Below are 5,139 nucleotides of genomic sequence, written 5' to 3'. Positions count from 1 at the left end.
GCACCGCCCCGCCGGGGGTGGGGTAGCGCTGGCCCAGCCCCGCGGGCGGTGCTGCTCGGAGGGAAGCGAGGGGCGGTGCAGCCCGGCTGTACCCGGGAATCCATGCCCTTACCTGCCCCCTTTAATTTTTTTCTCCGCTCTCCCATTTTTTTCCCCTTTTCTCCTTTTTTAAAAAAAAATCATTTGCTCTATTTCACCTCTTGCAGGTGCACGGCAAGCAGCACTGCTCCCCCGGGCTTACATCAGAAGCGGTCTTTTAAAATCAGTGTTAATCACAGCCTGACTTATGGCATGGCAATAGCAAAAACATTCGTCAGGACTTGTTTTTTGGTGCAAGTCACCAAAGCACGAGCGCATCATCTGCTACTGAGGATGTGAGGGTGGGAAATGGGAAGTTCTTCTGTAGAAGAGGCCACTTACAGAGCCAGGACACTACTCACTTCCTGCGATGGCCCATTAGGATGAATTTCACTGTAAAGTCCTCAATTTCCTCCAAACTACACTTAACTCTCACCTTGAGGGCACCGTGGAACTGTGAAGGAAAACATCATTAATTTTCTTCCCTTCCCCCACTCTTCATTCCCTTATTCCTCCCCCAAAGATGGGTTCGGCTCCTCGGAATGTGGGCAGCTACATAGGCAAGTGATAAACTGTCAGGACCACAACTTTCTTGCAAGCCCACTATCAGATGTGCTTCACCAATTTGTTTGCACTCGTGTTGGCAATTAGTGGAGTTTTACATCTTAGGTTTCCTGTTACCACCTGTTTGTCTTTAGCCTTCCTCATCTCCTGTATTTAAGGTAACACCTTTTCCTCCATTGCACACATATCCAGCTTTTCTTCATCGAAGCAAATAGTCTCTGTTTTTTGCAGAAGGCCCCAAGATGGTCAAGTCTGTATTTTTTCCGTGTACAACTGCCTATGGGACAAATGCACCCTACCCAGATACCTCATCTCCCAGCAGCACCAGTGCACACACAGCTGGCCACTGTCTGGGAGGCAGGGCCAGCCACCGCCCGTCTCCAGCCTCTCTGAGCCTTCAAGGAGAACATACCGACAGCCCTGGCCACCTGGATGTACAAAATAGCCCCAGACATATGCATGCTCTATTTTTTTTCTTCTTTTGTGAGCAAAACAAGCAGAAGCACACGACCAACCCACCAGCAATGCGCTGAAATGGAAAGTTTTTAGAGGAGCACATGGGTTTCCCTCCAGAGGTTTCTGCTTGGGATTTTCATCCGCATTGACATGCTAGGCTGGGAAAGCACCTGAGGAGATGGCACAGCCTATCTGAGTCAGTAACCCATCAGCTCTGAGAGATTCGCCTGATATTTCTGACCTGCTGCTGTCTATCATGTCAAAAAACCCACTGCTGGAGAAGAGCCTCAGATCGTATCAACACAAGGGACCATGACAGCTGAGCAGGAGAAGCAAAAACAGTTGACATTTAACTGAAGCCATGAGAAGCCCTCTGAGTCAGTATTACCCACACTCAAGAGACCCTCTGCAACACAGACCCACATGGGCTTGGTGCAGATTACAGGGACACCCCCTATGCTCAAAGTAGGGTTCAGGCTGTTTCCCCTCCACCCCAACCCCACACACAGGGCCTGCACTGGTCTTGCAAGGCAAGCTGTGAAGGAGCAGAGAAGGTTTCATGATTATCCCAAAAGACTACCAGGCATTCCATAATACTGCTTGCCCTTACCATGCTGGAGGCATAATGGAGCATAACGGAGCAAAGGGCATGCAAGTAATGGTTAAGAGACTGGAATTTGTTAAGTGGGACTTACAGAGCAGGTCCCCCCACTCCTCAGTACAACTTGCTACTGTACAGAGCAGCTCGTGGTAACTGAATTGTAAAATCCAGTGGGACAGGCCCAAAGGAAATTTCCTTAACGTGCAATAGAAAATTCAAGAGACCCTGATGTGGGTTGCTCCAGTGCTCTCAGGCATCCAGCAGAATAAATCTGTCAGTGAAGGCATGGCAGTCACTTTTGAGCCTGTCATGGGGACTGAATTTAATATGTCAACTGCAGAGAAGACTTGGGCCAGCTTAATTTTAAGGGGAATTAGAAAGCTGGGTATTTCAATAGGAGATGAAATCAGGGACAGGTTGCTCAAAGCTACCCACAAATTGGGCCCTTCGAAAGATGGATGCAAAAAGTGCCCAGTGAAAGCAACTTGGAAGACAGAGGTTAAAGAAATTAAGATGTAAACAAAAGAAAAGGTTATTACTTCTGAGAAAGTGTCTGCCTCAGCACTGTATTTAGAGCTGGAAAGCCCAGCTGGGAGGGTTTTGCATCTTTGCATGGCTGTGTTATAACTGCTGCAGTGACAGGGCATCAATTTCCTCCCCATTTCTTTCATTGGTTGCAGAATCCCCATGCCTGCCCAGAGTACGGAAAATATTGTCATCTCCTGGTGGCACCTTTGTCCCCACAAGCTGAGTGGCCCAGGCAGAGTGGGCAGGAGTAGCGAGACCTAACCTCTCCCTGTAAAGCCTTCTGGCTTTGCCTCCTCTGACAGAGCCAGTGTGATGGAACTAAAGCAGGGAAGCAGCATGGCAGAGGTGGTCCAAAAGGAGGGATGGGGCAAGGCAAGGAGGCAGAGGAGCAAGGCGGGGTTTGGAGGACAGGATGCCCAAGTCACAGATTGCAGCTCCGTATTCCATTTCCCCCTTTCAAACTAGGCACCCTGGTCCTGGTCCTTGCTTTCTGCGGGATAGCCTACAAGGAAGAAAAAGAACTGATGGAGATAGTGGCTTAACCCACAAGACACAGTTGTAGCACTAGTCCCTGCCTTGTAATTGCTCACGCGAGTCCAAAACAAACCATAAATCAATCACTACAGGTTACCTCCATTAGGGACTCTGACCGCAACATCCTCTGCAGCTGGCACTGGCATGCCTGCAGCATCCAACCCAAAAACAGGTTGGAGGGATGCTCACAGGTATCCTATGCTGCAGCTGCTGCTCAAGCTGAATCCAAATCCCTGCAGATGCCAGACCCAGCAGGAACTCAAGAGTGATGAACGTAAGAGAAGTGAGCAGATTGGTTTTTGTAGGGTTTTTTTTTTTATTATTAGACTAGGAAATATAATTTATTGCATAAAAATTAATTTGTTACAATAGGAATGCTAAACTTTATTTACAGTTCTTTAGTTTACAGAATAAACAGATGCAGTTTCAGAGGACGCCACCAGGTCCATCCCCTGGACGTATAAATATGGAAACAGATTGCGGAGCAAGAGACAGACACTGCCAGCACGACACAGACCATGGGTTTTGCCTTTGCCAAAATGCCTGGCCAGAGAAACCCCCAGTCATGGAGGGAGGCAGAGGGCTCCGGGGGCTGGCTTCCATGGGAGATGGGCAGCAGGCACTCAGAGGACCAGGATGAGGAGCAAACCCTGCCTTCCCCATCCTGCTCCTAGTGTAGGTTCCCTGGTCTGAAAAATGGGGAGAACCTCCCCAAACACGCATGTAGGTGGATCCAGCTGGCTGCTGCCTGCCAAAAGCAGGGGAAGACGAACACAGATGGGGATGGAAGCAGAGGCACCCACGGGCAGGACGGATAGATGGACGGATGGGTGCGCGTGTCAGCGCAGTGATCCGTGAACCAGAGATGGAATAAAGGCGAGAGAGATTCAGACACAACCCGAAAAAGCAGCATCTCATCTCATAGAGAGCACCCCAGCACTGAGAAAGGAGCCCTATAAAATGCCAGCAGCTGGTTTGATCCATCAATTCTTCGCTTCTTTCCAAATTTGCTTACTCCTCCTCAGCTCAGAGATGGGGTGTCAGAAATCAGATGATCAAATGCAACCTAAAGGTTGGACAAAACCCTTCCTACGTGACACAGGAGCTCACCCAGCAGAAGTCTTTCCATCTAGCATAGAGGAAAGAGATCCTCTCTCTCCCACAACCTTGAAAACCCAGAAAGAAAGGAATCCCCGAGACCCCAAAGTACAATAGGGAGCAGCTCTACACATATGATCACTGCTTCAAGAGCTGCCAAGAGGAATCATACCTGTGCCCAAGCAATACTGAAAACTCCTCCTGAGCCACCCTCCAAAGGCAATGCTCTCAGTCATGGCATGGCTCTCCAAGTCCTGAGTTTGCTCCAGTCCCCAGTGTGCTGCAGGATGCTGCAGGCACCCTGTAACACCATGCCAGAGCTTTGCAGCCAGGACCTGCTCTTAATACTTCCGCTGATGGAGAATCCACAGCCTTGCCATGTGATCTAGTCTAATCCTTTTGTTCATTTATTTATTTTTAAACAGACATTTCTAAGATATAGCACTCACTGAGTAACTATTTCTATCTGCAGGCAATCTAATTTTTACCTTCATTGAAACACCGTATCTTTGCAAGGAACCTTGTTCCTGCCTACCCTTTGATGACTTTCTATTCATTCCACAACTTCTCCATCTTTACAAAAGGTCTATTACAGGGAAAAACAAAAAGGAGCTGCAATGAGAGGATGGAAACCCAATCACTGCTTATGATGCTGTCCCTTACATGAAAATGTTTAGCCTGGCTTGCAACTTGGAGATACTGAGCTCTGCCTCCCTGAATCCCTGCTGAAATACTGCATCAAAAAACAGGCACAAGCACGTGGACCCGAGACTATCAGAGTCTGCACAGGGTGGCATCCTGGCCCACCAGCCCTCTGCTCTCTCTGGAGCCCTGGCATAACCTGCTTATCATCTCCTTCTGACCACAAAGCCCAGGTTTGGGGTGCTCACTGCAAAAACCCTGGTGGGTTTAAAACATCCCCCCTTTGGCCTGTGGGTTGGTGCAGGACTGAAATCTTTGGTTTGTACAGAAGTTATGTAAATGAAGGTGTAGTCATCCTAAAAAGCTCCCCCAAATGCTGCCAGGGAAGAATTCATTAAAAACACCCATATCTAGATGCACTTCTCCTCTGAACCCTAAATGCAGGGCAGAACCCCTCACTCATCCTTACAGGCAAAGTGGGACCCCTGGCTCCACCAGGCACTACTGCCGGGGAAAGGGGAGTTTGCAAGGAAAAAGTCTTGGGGAGGGTCTCAGGTGGCCCTGAACCAGAGGAGCGTAGAGGCACTTCACCCTACGGACTCCCCGGGGGTCCCAGGACATGTAAACATGTTTTGCTC

Source organism: Nestor notabilis, unplaced genomic scaffold, assembly GCF_000696875.1.
Source record: "Nestor notabilis isolate BGI_N333 unplaced genomic scaffold, ASM69687v1 scaffold18354, whole genome shotgun sequence".
In the NCBI taxonomy this organism is placed as follows: domain Eukaryota; kingdom Metazoa; phylum Chordata; class Aves; order Psittaciformes; family Psittacidae; genus Nestor; species Nestor notabilis.
The sequence above is the reverse complement of the archived record's forward strand: the minus strand, read 5'-3'. Positions refer to the sequence as shown.